The sequence below is a fragment of the Mercurialis annua genome, linkage group LG7, assembly GCF_937616625.2.
Source record: "Mercurialis annua linkage group LG7, ddMerAnnu1.2, whole genome shotgun sequence".
Lineage (NCBI taxonomy): Eukaryota > Viridiplantae > Streptophyta > Magnoliopsida > Malpighiales > Euphorbiaceae > Mercurialis > Mercurialis annua.
The window spans coordinates 26,222,578-26,243,790 of NC_065576.1; positions in this window are offsets into that span (position 1 = coordinate 26,222,578).

Sequence of the window (21,213 nt, forward strand, 5' to 3'; positions counted from 1 at the left end):
AACCTAACCATGCTTAGGAAATCGAAACGACGCGTTAAAGAGACTTGAGACGCGACATACTAATCTAGCGTCACTTTCACGCACATTTTGCGTAATATAACCTAACCATGCTTAGGAAATTGAAACGACGTGTTAGAAAGACTTGAGACGCGACATACTGATCTAACGTCACTTTTCACGCACACTTTGCGTAATATAACCTAACCATGATAATGTAATTGGAACAACGCGTTAAAGAGACTTGTGACGCGAGATAAGCATGGTAATCGAAACGACACTTTAAAGAGACTTGAGACGAATCATACTAATCTAGCGTCACTTTTTACGCACACTTTGCGTATTACAACCTAACCACACTTCGATAATCGAAACGACGCGTTGATGAGAATTGAGACTGGACATAGTAATCTAGCGTCACTTTTCACGCACACTTTGGGTAATTTAACCTAACCATGCTTAGGTAATCGGAACGACGCCTTAGAGAGACGTGTGAAGCGAGCTAAGCATGGTAATCGAAATGATGCGTTTAAGAGACTTGTGACGCGACATACTAATCTAGCGTCACTTGTTACGCAAACTTTGCATAATATAACCGAACCATGCTTAGATAATCGGAACGACGCATTAAAGAGCCTTGAGACGAGACATATTAATCTAGCGTCTCTTTTCACGCATACCTTGCGTAATATAACCTAACCATGCATAGGTAATCGGAACAACGCGTTAGATAGACTTAAGACACGACATACAAATCTATTGTCATTTATCATGCACACTTTGCGTAATATAACCTAACCATGCATAGGTAATCGGAATGACGCGTTAAATAGACTTGAGACACGACATACTAATCTATTGTCATTTATTACGCACACTTTGCGTAATATAACCGAAGCATGCTTAAGTAATCGGAACAACGCGTTAGAGAGACTTGTGACGCGACATAAGCATGGTACTCGAAACAAAGCGTTAAAGAGACTAAAGACGCGCCATACTAATCTAGCATCACTTTTTACGCATGCTTAGGTAATCAGAACAACGCGTTAAAGAGACTTCAGACGCAACATACTAATCTAGCGTCACTTTTCACGCACACTTTGTGTAATATAACCTAGCCATGCTTAGGTAATCCGATCGACACGTTAAACAGACTTGAGACGCGTCATAATAATCTAGCGTCACTTTTGACACACGCTTTGCATGAATAACCTAACCATGCTTAGGTAATCGGAACAACGCGTTAAAGAGATTTGAGACGCGACATACTAATCTAGTGTCACTTTTCACGCACCCTTTGCGTAATATAACCTAACCATGCTTAGGTAATCGAAACGACGCGTTCAATAGACTTGAGATGCGACAAACTAATCTAGTCACTTGTCACTCACACTTTGCGTAATATAACCTAACCATGCTTGGGTAATCGTAACGACGCGTTAAAGAGACTTCAGACGCGACATACTAATCTATTGTTACTTTTCACGCACCCTTTGCGTAATATAACCTAACCATTCTAAGGTAATCGGAACGACGAGTTAGATAGACTTAAGTCGCAACATAATAATCCATTGTCATTTTTCACGCAAACTTTGCGTAATATAACCTAACCATGCTTAAGTAATTGGAATGACTCTTTAAATGGACTTGAGTCGCAACATACTAATCTATTGTCATTTTTCACGCACACTTTGGTAATCGGAACGACGCGTTAGTGAGACTTCTGATGCGACATAAGCATGGTAATCGAAACGACGCGTTAAAAATACTTGAGACGCGTCATATTAATCTAGCGTCACTTTTTACGCACACTTTGCGTAATATAACCTAACAATGCTTAGGAAATCGGAACGACGCATTAGAGAGACTTGAGACGCGACATACTACTCTGGTGTCGCTTTTTCACGCACACTTTACGTAATATATCCATGCTTAGAAAATTGAAACGACGCGTTAGAGAGACATTAGACGCGACATACTGATTTAACGTCACTTTTCACGCAAACTTTGCGTAATATAACCTAACCAAGTATAGGTAATCAGAACAACGCATTAAAGAGACTTGTGACGCGAGATAAGCATGGTAATCGAAACGACGCTTTAAAGAGACTTGAGATGCGACATACTTATATAGCGACCCTATTCACGCACACTTTGCATAAAATAACCTAACCATGCATAGGTAATCGGAACGACGCGTTAAAGAGACTTGTGACGCGACATACAATTCTAGTGTCACTTTTAACGCACACTTTGCGTAATATAACCTAACCATGATAATGTAATTGGAACAACGCGTTAAAGAGACTTGTGACGCGAGATAAGCATGGTAATCGAAACGACACATTGAAGAGACTTGAGACGAATCATACTAATCTAGCGTCACTTTTTACGCACACTTTGCGTATTACAACCTAACCAGACTTAGATAATCGAAACGACGCGTCAATGAGAATTGAGACTGGACATAGTATTCTAGCGTCACTTTTCACGCAGACTTTGGGTAATTTAACCTAACCATGCTTAGGTAATCGGAACGACGCCTTAGAGAGACGTGTGACGCGAGCTAAGCATGGTAATCGAAATGATGCGTTTAAGAGACTTGTGACGCGACATACTAATCTAGCGTCACTTGTTACGCAAACTTTGCATAATATAACTGAACCATGCTTAGATAATCGGAACGACGCATTAAAGAGCCTTGAGACGAGACATATTAATCTAGCGTCTCTTTCCACGCACACCTTGCGTAATATAACCTAACCATGCATAGGTAATCGGAACAACGCGTTAGATAGACTTAAGACACGACATACTAATCAATTGTCATTTATCACGCACACTTTGCGTAATATAACCTAACCATGCTTAGGTAATCGGAATGACGCGTTAAATAGACTTGAGACACGACATACTAATCTATTGTCATTTATTACGCACACTTTGCGTAATATAACCGAAGCATGCTTAAGTAATCGGAACAACGCGTTAGAGAGACTTGTGACGCGACATAAGCATGGTACTCGAAACAAAGCGTTAAAGAGACTAAAGACGCGCCATACTAATCTAGCATCACTTTTTACGCATGCTTAGGTAATCAGAACAACGCGTTAAAGAGACTTCAGACGCAACATACTAATCTAGCGTCACTTTTCACGCACACTTTGTGTAATATAACCTAGCCATGCTTAGGTAATCCGATCGACACGTTAAACAGACTTGAGACGCGTCATAATAATCTAGCGTCACTTTTGACACACGCTTTGCATGAATAACCTAACCATGCTTAGGTAATCGGAACAACGCGTTAAAGAGATTTGAGACGCGACATACTAATCTAGCGTCACTTTTCACGCACCCTTTGCGTAATATAACCTAACCATGCTTAGGTAATCGAAACGACGCGTTCAATAGACTTGAGATGCGACAAACTAATCTAGTCACTTGTCACTCACACTTTGCGTAATATAACCTAACCATGCTTGGGTAATCGTAACGACGCGTTAAAGAGACTTCAGACGCGACATACTAATCTATTGTTACTTTTCACGCACCCTTTGCGTAATATAACCTAACCATGCTAAGGTAATCGGAACGACGAGTTAGATAGACTTAAGTCGCAACATACTAATCCATTGTCATTTTTCACGCAAACTTTGCGTAATATAACCTAACCATGCTTAAGTAATTGGAATGACTCTTTAAATGGACTTGAGTCGCAACATACTAATCTATTGTCATTTTTCACGCACACTTTGGTAATCGGAACGACGCGTTAGTGAGACTTGTGATGCGACATAAGCATGGTAATCGAAACGACGCGTTAAAAATACTTGAGACGCGTCATATTAATCTAGCGTCACTTTTTACGCACACTTTGCGTAATATAACCTAACAATGCTTAGGAAATCGGAACGACGCGTTAGAGAGACTTGAGACGCGACATACTACTCTGGTGTCGCTTTTCACGCACACTTTACGTAATATATCCATGCTTAGAAAATTGAAACGACGCGTTAGAGAGACATTAGACGCGACATACTGATTTAACGTCACTTTTCACGCAAACTTTGCGTAATATAACCTAACCAAGTATAGGTAATCAGAACAACGCATTAAAGAGACTTGTGACGCGAGATAAGCATGGTAATCGAAACGACGCTTTAAAGAGACTTGAGACGAATCATACTAACACACACTTTGCGTAAGATAACCTAACCATGCTTAGATAATCGGAACGACGCATTAAAGAGCCTTGAGACGAGACATATTAATCTAGCGTCTCTTTTCACGCACACCTTGCGTAATATAACCTAACCATGCATAGGTAATCGGAACAACGCGTTAGATAGACTTAAGACACGACATACTAATCTATTGTCATTTATCACGCAAACTTTGCGTAATATAACCTAACCATGCTTAGGTAATCGGAATGACGCGTTAAATAGACTTGAGTCACGACATACTAATCTATTGTCATTTATTACGCACACTTTGCGTAATATAACCGAAGCATGCTTATGTAATCGGAACAACGCGTTAGAGAGACTTGTGACGCGACATAAGCATGGTACTCGAAACAAAGCGTTAAAGAGACTAAAGACGCGCCATACTAATCTAGCATCACTTTTTACGCATGCTTAGGTAATCAGAACAACGCGTTAAAGAGACTTGAGACGCAACATACTAATCTAGCGTCACTTTTCACGCACACTTTGTGTAATATAACCTAGCCATGCTTAGGTAATCCGATCGACACGTTAAACAGACTTGAGACGCGTCATAATAATCTAGCGTCACTTTTGACACACGCTTTGCATGAATAACCTAACCATGCTTAGGTAATCGGAACAACGCGTTAAAGAGATTTGAGACGCGACATACTAATCTAGCGTCACTTTTCACGCACCCTTTGCGTAATATAACCCAACCATGCTTAGGTAATCGGAACGACGCGTTCAATAGACTTGAGATGCAACAAACTAATCTAGTCACTTTTCACGCACACTTTGCGTAATATAACCTAACCATGCTTGGGTAATCGTAACGACGCGTTAAAGAGACTTCAGACGCGACATACTAATCTATTGTTACTTTTCACGTACACTTTGCGTAATATAACCTAACCATGCTAAAGTAATCGGAACGACGAGTTAGATAGACTTAAGTCGCGACATACTAATCCATTGTCATTTTTCACGCAAACTTTGCGTAATATAACCTAACCATGCTTAAGTAATTGGAATGACTCTTTAAATGGACTTGAGTCGCAACATACTAATCTATTGTCATTTTTCACGCACACTTTGGTAATCGAAACGACGCGTTAGTGAGACTTGTGATGCGACATAAGCATGGTAATCGAAACGACGCGTTAAAAATACATGAGACGCGTCATATTAATCTAGCGTCACTTTTTACGCACACTTTGCATAATATAACCTAACAATGCTTAGGAAATCGTAACAACGCGTTAGAGAGACTTGAGACGCGACATACTACTCTGGTGTCGCTTTTCACGCACACTTTACGTAATATATCCATTCTTAGAAAATTGAAACGACGCGTTAGAGAGACATTAGACACGACATACTGATTTAACGTCACTTTTCACGCAAACTTTGCGTAATATAACCTAACCAAGTATAGGTAATCAGAACAATGCATTAAAGAGACTTGTGACGTGAGATAAGCATGGTAATCGAAACGACGCTTTAAAGAGACTTGAGACGAATCAGACTAACACACACTTTGCGTAATATAACCTAACCATGCTTAGACAATCGAAACGACGCGTTAAAAAGACTTGAGATTGGACATACTATTCTAGCGTCACTTTTCACGCACACTTTGCGTAATATAACCTAACCCTGCTTAGGTAAACGGGACGACGCAAATCGAAATGATGTGCTAAAGTGACTTGAGACACGACATACTAATCTAGCGTCACTTTTCACGCACACCTTGCGTAAAATAACCTAACAAGGCAACGACGCGTTAGATAGACTTAAGACGCGACATACATATCAATTGTCTTTTTTCACGCACAACCTAACCATGCTTAAGTAATCTGAACGACGCGTAAATAGACTTGAGATGCGCCATACTAATCTATTGTCATTTTTCACGCACACTTTGCGTAATATAACCTAGCCATGCTTAGGTAATCGGAACGACACGTTAAAGAGACTTGAGACGCGACATACTGATTTAACGTCACTTTTCACACAAACTTAGCGTAATATAACCTAACCATGCATAGGTAATCAGAACAACGCGTTAAAGAGAATTGTGACCCGAGAAAAGAATGGTAATCGAAACGACGCTTTAAAGAGACTTGAGACGAATTATACTAATCTAGCGTCACTTTTTACGCACATTTTGCGTAATATAACCAAACCATGCTTAGATAATCGAAACGACGCGTTAAAGAAACTTGACACTAGACATAGTCTAACGTTACTTTCCACGCACACGTTGCGTAATATAACCTAACCCTACATTGGTAATCGGAACGACGCCTTAGAGAGACGTGTGACGTGACCTAAGCATGGTAATCGAAATGATGCGTTAAAGAGACTTGAGATACGACATACTAATCTAGCGTCACTTTTTACGCAAACTTTGCATAATATAACCTAACCATGGTAATTGGAACGATAAATTAAAGAGCTGTGAGACGTGACATAATTAATCTAGCATCACTTTTGATGCACACCTTGCGTAAAATAACCTAACCATGCTTAGGTAATCAGAACGACGCGTTAGATAGACTTAAGACGCGACATACTAATTTATTGTCATTTTTCACACACACTTTGCGTAATACCTAACCATGCTTAAGTAATCAGAACAACGCGTAAATAGACTTGAGATGCGACATACAAATCAATTGTTATTTTTTACGCACACTTTGCGTAATATAACCTAACCATGCTTTGATAATCGAAACAACGCGTTAAAGAGACTTATGACGCGACATAAGCATGGTAATCGAAACGACGCGTTAAAGAAACTTAAGACGCGCCATACTAATCTAGCGTCACTTTTTACGCACATTTTGTGTAATATAACCTAACCATGCTTAGGAAATCGAAACGACGCGTTAAAGAGACTTGAGACGCGACATACTAATCTAGCGTCACTTTCACGCACATTTTGCGTAATATAACCTAACTATGCTTAGGAAATTGAAACGACGTGTTAGAAAGACTTGAGACGCGACATACTGATCTAACGTCACTTTTCACGCACACTTTGCGTAATATAACCTAACCATGATAATGTAATTGGAACAACGCGTTAAAGAGACTTGTGACGCGAGATAAGCATGGTAATCGAAACGACACATTAAAGAGACTTGAGATGTGACATACTTATATAGCGACCCTATTCACGCACACTTTGCATAAAATAACCTAACCATGCATAGGTAATCGGAACGACGCGTTAAAGAGACTTGTGACGCGACATACAATTCTAGTGTCACTTTTAACGCACACTTTGCGTAATATAACCTAACCATGATAATGTAATTGGAACAACGCGTTAAAGAGACTTGTGACGCGAGATAAGCATGGTAATCGAAACGACACATTGAAGAGACTTGAGACGAATCATACTAATCTAGCGTCACTTTTTACGCACACTTTGCGTATTACAACCTAACCACACTTAGATAATCGAAACGACGCGTCAATGAGAATTGAGACTGGACATAGTATTCTAGCGTCACTTTTCACGCAGACTTTGGGTAATTTAACCTAACCATGCTTAGGTAATCGGAACGACGCCTTAGAGAGACGTGTGACGCGAGCTAAGCATGGTAATCGAAATGATGCGTTTAAGAGACTTGTGACGCGACATACTAATCTAGCGTCACTTGTTACGCAAACTTTGCATAATATAACCGAACCATGCTTAGATAATCGGAACGACGCATTAAAGAGCCTTGAGACGAGACATATTAATCTAGCGTCTCTTTTCACGCACACCTTGCGTAATATAACCTAACCATGCATAGGTAATCGGAACAACGCGTTAGATAGACTTAAGACACGACATACTAATCTATTGTCATTTATCACGCACACTTTGCGTAATATAACCTAACCATGCTTAGGTAATCGGAATGACGCGTTAAATAGACTTGAGACACGACATACTAATCTATTGTCATTTATTACGCACACTTTGCGTAATATAACCGAAGCATGCTTAAGTAATCGGAACAACGCGTTAGAGAGACTTGTCACGCGACATAAGCATGGTACTCGAAACAAAGCGTTAAAGAGACTAAAGACGCGCCATACTAATCTAGCATCACTTTTTACGCATGCTTAGGTAATCAGAACAACGCGTTAATGAGACTTGAGACGCAACATACTAATCTAGCGTCATTTTTCACGCACACTTTGTGTAATATAACCTAGCCATGCTTAGGTAATCCGATCGACACGTTAAACAGACTTGAGACGCGTCATAATAATCTAGCGTCACTTTTGACACACGCTTTGCATGAATAACCTAACCATGCTTAGGTAATCGGAACAACGCGTTAAAGAGATTTGAGACGCGACATACTAATCTAGCGTCACTTTTCACGCACCCTTTGCGTAATATAACCTAACCATGCTTAGGTAATCGAAACGACGCGTTCAATAGACTTGAGATGCGACAAACTAATCTAGTCACTTGTCACTCACACTTTGCGTAATATAACCTAACCATGCTTGGGTAATCGTAACGACGCGTTAAAGAGACTTCAGACGCGACATACTAATCTATTGTTACTTTTCACGCACCCTTTGCGTAATATAACCTAACCATGCTAAGGTAATCGGAACGACGAGTTAGATAGACTTAAGTCGCGACATACTAATCCATTGTCATTTTTCACGCAAACTTTGCGTAATATAACCTAACCATGCTTAAGTAATTGGAATGACTCTTTAAATGGACTTGAGTCACAACATACTAATCTATTGTCATTTTTCACGCACACTTTCGTAATCGGAACGACGCGTTAGTGAGACTTGTGATGCGACATAAACATGGTAATCGAAACGACGCGTTAAAAATACTTGAGACGCGTCATATTAATCTAGCGTCACTTTTTACGCACACTTTGCGTAATATAACCTAACAATGGTTAGGAAATCGGAACGACGCGTTAGAGAGACTTGAGACGCGACATACTACTCTGGTGTCGCTTTTCACGCACACTTTACGTAATATATCCATGCTTAGAAAATTGAAACGACGCGTTAGAGAGACATTAGACGCGACATACTGATTTAACGTCACTTTTCACGCAAACTTTGCGTAATATAACCTAACCAAGAATAGGTAATCAGAACAACGCATTAAAGAGACTTGTGACGCGAGATAAGCATGGTAATCGAAACGACGCTTTAAAGAGACTTGAGACGAATCATACTAACACACACTTTGCGTAAGATAACCTAACCATGCTTAGATAATCGGAACGACGCATTAAAGAGCCTTGAGACGAGACATATTAATCTAGCGTCTCTTTTCACGCACACCTTGCGTAATATAACCTAACCCTGCTTAAGTAAACGGGATGACGCAAATCGAAATGATGTGCTAAAGAAACTTGAGTCACGACATACTAATCTAGCGTCACTTTTCACGCACACCTTGCGTAAAATAACCTAACAAGGCTTAGGTAATCAGAACGACGTGTTAGATAGACTTAAGATGCGACATACTAATCTATTGTAATTTTTCACGCACACTTCGTGTATAACCTAGCCATGCTTAGGTAATCCGATCGACACGTTAAACACACTTGAGACGCGACATAATAATCTAGCGTCACTTTTGACACACGCTTTGCGTAAATAACCAAACCATGCTTAGGTAATCGGAACAACGCGTTAAAGAGATTTGAGACGCGACATACTAATCTCGCGTCACTTTTCACGCACCCTTTGCGTAATATAACCTAACCATGCTTAGGTAATCGGAACGACGCGTTCAATAGACTTGAGATGCGACAAACTAATCTAGTCACTTTTCACGCACACTTTGCGTAAATATAACCTAACCATGCTTGGGTAATCGTAACGACGCGTTAAAGAGACTTCAGACGCGACATACTAATCTATTGTTACTTTTCATGCACACTTTGCGTATTATAATCTAACCATGCTTAAGGTAATCGGAACGACGCGTTAGAGAGACTTGTGACGCGACATAAGCATGGTAATCAAAACGACGTGTTAAAGATACTTGAGACGCGACATACTAATCTAGCATCACTTTTCACGCAAATTTTGCATAATATAACAACCATGATTAGGTATCGGAACGATGCATTAAAGAGCCTTGAGACGCGACATACTAATCTAGCGTCACCTTTCCTGCACACCTTGCGTAATATAACGTAACCATGCTTAGGTAATCGGAACGACGCGTTACACTTTGCGCAATATAACCTAACCATTCTTGGGTAATCGGAACGACGCGTTAAAGAGACTTGAGACGCGACATACTAATCTATTTTTACTTTTCACGCACGCTTTGCGTAATATAACCTAACCATTCTTAGGTAATCGGAACGACCCGTTAGAGAGACTTGTGACGCGACATAAGCATGGTAATCAAAACGACGCGTTAAAGAGACTTGAGACGCGATATACTAATCTAGTGTCAATTTTCACGTACACATTGCATAACAAAACCTAACCATGCTTAGGTAATTGAAACGACGAGTTAGATTGACCTAAGACGCGACATACTAATCAATTGTCATTTTTCACGCACACATTGCGTAATATTACCTAACCATGCTTAAGTAATTGGAACGACGCGTTAAATGGACTTGAGACGCGACATACTAATCTATTGTCATTTTTCACATACCCTTCGGGTAATATAACCTAACCATGCTTAGGTAATCGGAACGATGTGTTAGAGAGACTTCTGAAGCGACATAAGCATGGTAATTGAAAAAACGCGTTAAAAAGACTTAAGACATGCCATATTAATCTAGCGTCACTTTGTACGCACACTTTGCGTAATATAACGTAACCATGCTTCGGAAATCGGAATGACGCGTTAGAGAGACTTGAGACGCCCATACTAATCTAGTTTCACTTTTCACTCACAATTTGCATAATATAACATAACCATGCTTAGGAAATCGGAACGACGCATAAAAGAGCCTTGAGACGGGACATTCTAATCTAGCATCACCTTTCACGCACACCTTGCGTAATATAACCTAATCATTCTTGGGTAATCGGAACGATGCGTTAAAGAGACTGTAGATGCAACATACTAATCTATTGTTACTTTTCACGCACACTGTGCGTAATATAACCAAACCATTCTTAGGTAATTGGAACGACCCGTTAGAGAGACTTGTGACGCGACATAAGCATGGTAATCAAAACGACGCGTTAAAGAGACTTGAGACGTGATAATCTAGCGTCACTTTTCACGTACACATTGCATAATATAGCCTAACAATGCTTAGGTAATCGGAACGATAAGTTAGATTGACCTAAGATGCGACATACTAATCTATTGTCATTTTTCACGCACACTTTGCGTAATATTACCTAACCATGCTTAAGTAATTGGAACGACGCGTTAAATGCACTTAAGACGCGACATACTAATCTATTGTCATTTTTCTTGCACACTCTGCGTGATATAACCTAACCATGCTTAGGTAATCGGAACGATGCGTTAAAAAACATTAGACGCGCCATATTAATCTAGTGACACTTTTAAAACACACTTTGCGTTATATAACCTAACCATGCTTAGGTAATCAGAACGACGCATTAAAGAGACTTGAGACGCGACATACTAATCTAGCGTCACTTATAACGCATACTTAGGTAATCGGAACGACGTGTTAAAAAGACTGGTGATGTGACATACTTATCTAGCATCACTTTTCACACACACTTTATGTAATATAACCTAACCATTGTTAGGTTAGAACGATGAGTTAAAAAGACTTGTGACGCGACATTCTAATCTAGTGTCACTTTTAATGTATGCTTTGCGTTATATAACCTAACCATGCCTAGGTAATCGGAACAACTCGTTGAATAGACTTGTGATGGGACATAGTAATATAGAGTCACTTTTCACGCACACTTTGCGTAATATAACCTAACCATGCATAGCTAATCGGAACGGCGCGTTAAAGAGACTTGTGATGCGAAAGAATAATCGAGCGTCACTTTTAACGCACACTTTGCGTAATATAGCCTAACCATGCTTTGGTATTCAGAACGACGCGATAAAGAGACTTGTGCGCGACATACTTATCTAGCATCACTTTTCACGCACACTTTGCGTAATATAACCTAACCATGCTTAGGTAATCGGAACGACGCGTTAAAGAGACTTGTATCTAGCGTCACATTTAACGCACACTTAGCGTAATATAACCTAACGATGCTTAGGTAATCGAACGACGCGTTCAAGAGACTTGAGACGCGACATACTAATCTAGCGTCACTTTTGACGCACACTTTGCGTAATATAACCAAATTATACTTAGGTAATCGCAACGACGCGTTAAAGAGACTTAAGACGGAACATACTTATAAAGCGTCACTATTAACGCACACTTTGTGTAATATAACCTAACCATGCATAGGTAATTGGAACGAAGCGTTAAAGAGACTTGTGACGCGATATACTTTTATTGCGTCACTTTTCATGCACCCTTCGCGTAATATAACCTAACCATGCTTAGGTAATCGGAACGATGCGACAAAGAGACTTGAGACGTGACATACTAATCTAGCGACACTTTTATAACATAAGCTTAGGCAATCGGAACGATGCGTTAAAGAGACTTGAGACGCGACATACTAAAATAGCGTCACTTATAACGCACACTTTGCCTAATATAACCTAACCATGCTTAGGTAATCGGAAAGACGTGTTAAAAATACTTGTGATGCGACATACTTATTTAGCGGCACTTTTCACGCACAATTTACGTAATATAACCTAACCATTGTTAGGTCGGAACGACGCGTTAAAAAGACTTGTGACGCGACATACTAATCTAGCGTCACTTTAAACGCACACTTTGGGTCATATAACCTAACCACGCTTAGGTAATCGGAACGACGCGTTAAAGAGACTTGAAACGCGACATACTACTAATCTAGCATCACTTTTCACGCACACATTGCATAATATAACCTAACCACGCTTTGGAAATTGGAATGACACGTTAAAGAGATTTGAGACGCGACATACTACTAATCTACCGTCACTTTTAACTCACACTTTGCGTTATATAACCTAACCATGCTTAGGTAATCGGAACGACTCATTGAATAGACTTGTGACGGGACATAGTAATCTAAATTCACTTTTCACGCACACTTTGCGTAAACCTAGCCATGCATAGGTAATTGGAACGGAGCGTTAAAGAGACTTGTGACGCGACATAATAATCTAGCATCACTTTTAACGCCCACTTTGCGTAATATAGCCTAACCATGCTTATAGCTACTTGGAACGTCGCATTAAAGAGACTTGTGACGCGACATACTTATCTACTGCACACTTTGCGTAATATAACCTAACCATGCTTAGGTAATCGGAACGACGCGTTAAAGAGACTTGTTTCTAGCATCACATTTAATGCACACTTAGCGTAATATAACCTAGCCATGCTTAGGTAATCGGAACGACGCGTTAAAGAGACTTTAGACGCGACATACTAATCTAGCGTCACTTTTAACGCACACTTTGCGCAACATAACCGAACCATGCTTAGGTAATTAGAACGACGCGATAAAGTGACATAAGACGCAACATACTTATATAGCGTTACTTTTAACGCACACTTGCGTAACATAAACTAACCATGCATAGCTAATTGGAACGACGCGTTGAAGAGACTTCTGAAGCGACATACTTATATAGCGTCCCTTTTCACGCACACTTTGCATAATATGACCTAACCATGCATAGGTAATCGGCAAACGCGTTAAAGACACTTGTGGCGCGATATACTAATCTAGCCTCACTTTTAACGCATACTTTGCGTAATGTAACCTAACCATGCTTAGGCAATCGGAACGACGAGTTAAAGAGAGTTGTTACGCGACTTACTTATATAGCGTCACTTTTCACGCACACTTTGCTTAATATAATGTAAACATGCTTAGGTAATTGGAACGACGAGTTAAAGAGACTTGTGACGAGACATGCTTATATAGCGTCACTTTTCATGCACACTGCATAATATAACCAAACCATTGTTAGGTAATAAGAACGACGCGTTAAAGAGACTTGTAACGCGACATATTAATCCAGTCACTTTTAACGTACACTTAGCGTAATATAACCTAACTGTGCTTAGATAATCGGAACGACGCGTTAAAGAGACTTGTGATGCAACATACTTATATAGCGTCGCTTTTCACGCACACTTTACATAAAATTACCTAACCATTGTTAGGTAATCAAAATGACGCATCAAAGAGACTTGTGACGTGACATACCAATCTAGTGTCACTTTTAACGCACCCTTTGCATAATATAACCTGACCATGTTTAGGTAATCGGAACGATGCGTCAAAGGGACTTGAAACGCGACATACTAAACTAGCAACACTTTTAAAACACACTCTGCGTTATTTAACCTAACCATGCTTAGCTAATCGGAACGACTCGTAAATAGACTTGAGACGCGACATACTAATCAATTGTTATTTTTTACGCACACTTTGCGTAATATAACCTAACCATGCTTTGTTAATCGGAACAACTTGTTAAGGAGACTTGTGACGCGACATAAGCATGGTAATCAAAACGACGCGTTAAAGAAACTTAAGACGCGCCATACTAATCTAGTGTCACTTTTAAACACATTTTGTGTAATATAACCTAACATGCTTAGGTAATCGAAACGACGCGTTAAAGAGACTTGAAACGCGACATACTAATCTAGCGTGTCACTTTTCACGCACATTTTGCGTAATATAACCTAACCATGCTTAGGAAATTGAAACGACGTGTTAGAAAGACTTGAGACGCGACATACTGATCTAACGTCACTTTTCACGCACACTTTGCGTAATATAACCTAACCATGATTATGTAATCGGAACAACGCGTTAAATATACTTGTGACGCGAGATAAGCATGGTAATCGAAACGACACTTTAAACAGACTTGAGACGAATCATACTAATCTAGCGCCACTTTTTACGCACACTTTGCGTATTACAACCTAACCATGCTTAGATAATCGAAACGACGCGTTAATGAGAATTGAGATTGGACATAATAATCTAGCGTCACTTTTTATCCACACTTTGGATAATTTAACCTAACCATGCTTAGGTAATCGGAACGACGCCTTAGAGAGACGTGTGATGCGACCTAAGCATGGAAATCGAAACGATGCGTCTAAGATACTTGTGACACGACATACTAATCTAGCGTCACTTGTTACGCAAACTTTGCATAATATAACCTAACCATGCTTAGGTAATCGGAACGACGCATTAAAGAGCCTTGAGACGCGACATATTAATCTAGCATCTCTTTTCACGCATACGTTGCATAATATAACCTAACCATGCATAAGTAATCGGAACAACGCGTTAGATAGACTTAAGGCACGACATATTAATCTATTGTCATTTATCACGCACACTTTTCGTAATATAACCTAACTATGCTTAGGTAATCGGAACGACTCGTTAAATAGATTTGAGACACGACATACTAATCTATTGTCATTTTTTACGCACACTTTGCATAATATAACCTAAGCATGCTTAGGTAATCAGAACAGCGCGTTAGAGAGACTTGTGATGCGACATAAGCATGGTAATCAAAACAAAGCGTTAAAGAGACTTGAGACAAGCCATACTAATCCAGCATCACTTTTTACGCACACTTTGCGTAATATGACCTAACCGTGCTTAGGTAATCGGAACGACGCGTTAAAGAGACTTGAGACGCGACATACTAATCTAGCGTCACTTTTTCACGTAAAGAGCACACTTTGTGTAATATAACCAGCCATGCGTAATATATTACACAAAGTGTGCGTGAAAAGTGACGCTAGATTAGTATGTCGCGTCTGAAGTCTCTTTAACTTGTCGTTCCGATTACCTAAGCATGGTTAGGTCATATTACGCAAAGTGTGCGTAAAAAGTGATGCTGGATTAGTATGGCTTGTCTCAAGTCTCTTTAACGCTTTGTTTTGATTACCATGCTTATGTCACGTCACAAGTCTCTCTAACGCGTTGTTCCGATTACCTAAGCATGCTTAGGTTATATTATGCAAAGTGTGCGTAAAAAATGACAATAGATTAGTATGTCGTGTCTCAAGTCTATTTAACGAGTCGTTCCGATTACCTAAGTATGGTTAGGTTATATTACGCAAAGTGTGCGTGATAAATGACAATATATTAATATGTCGTGCCTTAAGTCTATCTAACGCGTTGTTCCGATTACCTATGCATGGTTAGGTTATATTATGCAACGTATGCGTGAAAAGAGATGCTAGATTAATATGTCGCGTCTCAAGGCTCTTTAATGCGTCGTTCCGATTACCTAAACATGGTTAGGTTATATTATGCAAAGTTTGTGTAACAAGTGACGCTAAATTAGTATGTCGTGTCACAAGTCTCTTAAACGCATCGTTTCGATTTCCATGCTTAGGTCGCGTCACACGTCTCTCTAAGGCGTCGTTCCGATTACCTAAGCATGGTTAGGTTAAATTACCTAAAGTGTGCATAAAAAGTGACGCTAGATTATTATGTCCAATCTCAATTCTCATTAACGCGTCGTCTCGATTATCTAAGCATGGTTAGGTTGTAATACGCAAAGTGTGCGTAAAAGGTGGCGCTAGATTAGTATGATTCGTCTCAAGTCTCTTTAAAGTGTCGTTTCGATTACCATGCTTATCTCGCTCACAAGTCTATTTAACGCGTTGTTCCGATTACATAATCATGGTTAGGTTATATTACGCAAAGTGTGCGTGAAAAGTGACGTTAGATCAGTATGTCGCGTCACAAGTCTCTCTAACGCGTCGTTCCGATTGCCTAAGCATGGTTAGGTTATAGTACACAAAGCGTGCATGAAAAGGATCAATAGATTAGTATGTCGCGTTACAAGTCTCTTTAACGCGCCGTTCCGATTACCTAAGCATGGTTAGGTTATATTATGCAAAATGTGCGTGAAAAGTGACGCTAGATTAGTATGTCCAGTCTGAAGTCTCTTTAACGCGTCGTTCCGATTACCTAAGCAAGGTTAAGTTATCTTACGCGAAGTGTGCGTAAAAAGTGACCCTATATGAGTATGTTTCGTCTCAAGTCTCTTTAATGCGTAGTTCCGAATACCATGCTTATGTCGCGTCAGAAGTCTCTCAAACGCGTCGTCCGGATTACCTAAGGATGGTTAGGTTATATTACGCAAAGTGTGCGTGAAAAATGACAATAGATTAGTATATCGCGTCTCAAGTCTATTTAACGTGTGGTTCCAATTACTTAAGCATGGTTTGGTTATATTATTACGCAAAGTGTGCGTGTAAAAAGACAACAGATTAGTATGTTGCATCATAAGTGTATCTAACGCGTCGTTCCGATTACCTAAGCATGGTTAGGTTATATTACGCAAAGCGTGCGTGAAAAGTGACGCTAGATCAGTATATTGCCTCTCATGTCTATTTAACGCGTAGTTCCGATTACCTAAGAATGGTTAGGTTATATGAGGCAAAGTGTGCGTGAAAAGTAAAGCTAGATTAGTATGTCGCATCTCAAGTCTATTTAACGCGTTGTTTCGATTACCATTCTTATGTCGCGTCACTTTCCTTAGCATGGTCAGGTTATATTGTGTAAAGTGTGCGTTTTCAGTGACGCTAGATTAGTATGCCGCGTCTTAAGTCTCTTTAACGTGTCGTTCCGATTACCTAAGCATGGTTAGGTTATATTACGCAAAGTGTTCTTGAAAAGTGACGCTAGATTAATTTGTCACGTCTTAATTCTCTTTAACGCGTTGTTCCGACTACCTAAGCATTGTTAGGTTATATTACGCAAAGTTTGCGTGAAAAGGGACGCTAGATTAGTATGTCGCGTCTCAAGTCTCTGTAACGCGTCGTTTTGATTACCATGCTTATGTCGCGTCATAAGTCTCTCTAACGCAGCGTTCTGATTTCCTAAGCATGGTTAGGTTATAGTACACAAAGTGTGCGTGAAAAGGATGAAGATTAGTATGTCGCGTCTCAAGTCTCTTTAACGCGTCGTTCCGATTACCTATACATGGTTAGGTATATTATGCAAAATGTGCATGAAAAGTGACGCTAGATTAGTATGTGCAATCTCAAGTGTCTTTAACGTGTTGTTCCGATTACCTAAGAATCGTTAGGTACACTATGCAAAGTTTGCGTATAAAGTAACCCTATATTAGTATGTTTCGTCACGAGTCTATTTAACGCGTCGTTTCGATTACAATGCTTATGTCGCGTCACAAGTCTCTCTAACGTGTCGTTTTGATTACCTAAGTATGGTTAGGTTATATTACGAAAAGTGTGCGTGAAAAGTGACGTTAGATTAGTATGCCGCGTCTGAAGTCTCTTTAGCGCTTCGTTCCGATTACCTAAGCATGGTTAGGTTATATTACGCAAAGTGTGCTTGAAAAGTGAGGCTAGATTAATTTGTCGCGTCTCAAAGTCTCTCTAACGCGTCGTTCCGATTTCCTAAGCATGGTTAGGTTATATTACGAAAAGTGTGCGTAAAACGTGACGCTAGTTAATATCGCGCGTCTCAAGTCTCTTTAACGCGTCATATCGATTACCATGCATATGTCTTGTCAGAAGTCTCTCTAATGCGTTGTTCTGATTACCTAAGAATGGTTAGGTTATCTTACGCAAAGTGTGCATTAAAAATTACAATATATTAACGCGTCGTTCCAATTACCTAAGCATGGTTAGGATATAATACGCAATGCGTGCGTGAAAAGTGACGCTAGATTAGTATGTCGCGTCTCAAGTCTGCTTAACGCGTCGTTCAGATTACCTAAGCATCGTTAGGTTATATTAGGCAAAGTGTGCGTGAAGAGTGACGCTAGATTAGTATGTCGCGTCTCAAGTCTCTTTAACGCGTCGTTCCGATCACCCTTATGGTTAGGTTATTTTACGCAACGTGTGTGTAAAAAGTGACGCTAGATTAGTATGGCGTTTCTCAAGTCTCTCCAACGCGTCATTCTGATTACCTAAGCATAGTTAGGTTATATTACGCAAAGTGTGCGTGAAAAATAACAATAGATTAGTATATCGCGTCTCAAGTCTATTTAACGCGTCTTCCAATCACTTCAGCATGGTTAGGTTGTATTACGCAAAGTGTGCGTGAGAAATGACTATTGATTAGTATGTCGCTCTTAAGTCTCTCTAACGTGTTGTTCAGATTTCCTATGCATCGTTAGGTTATATTACGCAAAGTGTGCGTTAAAATTGATGCTAGATTAGTGAGTCGCGTCTCAAGTCACTTTAACGCGTCGTTTCGATTATCATGCTTATGTCGCGTCACAAGTCACTCTATTACGCATCGTTCCGATTATCTAAGCATGGTTAGGTATATTACGCAAAGTGTGCGTGAATCCGATTACCTAAGCATGGTTATGTTTTAGTATGCACAGTGTGAGTGAAAAAAGTGATGCAAGATTAGTATGGCGCGTCTCAAGTCTCTTTAACTCGTCGTTTCGATTACCATGGTTATGTCGCGTCACAAGTCTCTCTAACGCGTCGTTCCGAATACCTAAGCACGGTTACGCTATATTGCGCAGAGTGTGCGTGAAAAGTGAAGCTAGATTAGTTTGTCGCTTCTCAAGTCTCTTTATCGCATCGTTCCAATTACCTAAGCATGGTAAGTTATATTACGCAAAGTGTTCTTGAAAAGTGATGCTAGATTAATTTGTCGCGTCTCAATTCTCATTAACAATTTTTTCCGATTACCTAAGCATGGTTAGATTATATTACGCAAAGTTAGCGTGAAAACTGACGCTAGATAAGTATGTCGTGTCTCAAGTCTCTTTAACACATCGTTTCGATTACAATGCTTATGTCGCGTCACAAGTTTCTCTAACGCGTTGTTCGATTAACAAAGCATGGTTAGGTTATAACGCAAAGTGTGCCTGTAAAGTAACAATAGATTAGTATGTTGCATCACAAGTCTCTGTAACTCGTCGTTCTGATTACCTAGGCATGGTTAGGTTATATTACGCAAAGTGTGTGTGAAAACTGACTCTAGATGAGTATGTCGCGTCTCAAATCTCTTTAACGCATTGTTTCTATTACCTAAGCATGGTTTGGTTATTTATGCAAAGTGTGCGTGAAAAAGTGACGCTAGATTAATATGGTGCTTCTCAAGTCTCTCTAACGCGTTGTTCCGATTACCTAAGTATGGTTATGGTAAATTACGAAAAGTGTGCGTGAAAAATGACAAAAGTCATTCCGATTACCTAAGCCTGGTCTGGTTATATACGTAAAGTGTGCGTGAAAAGTGACGCTAGATTAGTAAGTCGCGTCTCAAGTCTCTTTAACGCATCGTTTCGATTATCATGCTTATGTCGCGTCACAAGTCACTCTAACGCATCGTTCCGATAACCTAAGCATGGTTAGGTTATATTTCGCAAAGTGTGCTGGAATAATGATAATAGATTAGAATGTCAGGTCTCAAGTCTATTTAACGCGTCGTTCCGATTACCTAAGCATGGTTATGTTTTATTATGCACAGTGTGCGTGAAAAGTGATGCAAGATTACTATGGCGCGTCTCAAGTCTCTTTAACGCGTCGTTTCGATTACCGTGGCTATGTCGCGTCACAAGTCTCTCTAACGCGTCGTTCAAATTACCTATGCATGGTTAGGCTATATTACGCAGAGTGTGCGTAAAAAGTGACGCTAGATTAGTTTGTCGCGTCTCAAGTCTCTTTATCGCATCGTTCCAATTACCTAAGCATGGTTTGGTTATATTACACAAAGTGTGCGTGAAAACTGACGCTAGATGAGTATGTCGTGTCTCAAGTGTCTTTAACGCGTTGTTTCGATTACCTAAGCATGGTTAGGTTATATTATGCAAAGTGTGCGTAAACAAGTGACGCTAGATTAATATGGCGCGTTTCAAGTCTGTTTAACGCGTCGTTTTGATTTCCATGCTTATGTCGCGTCACAAGGCTCTCTAACG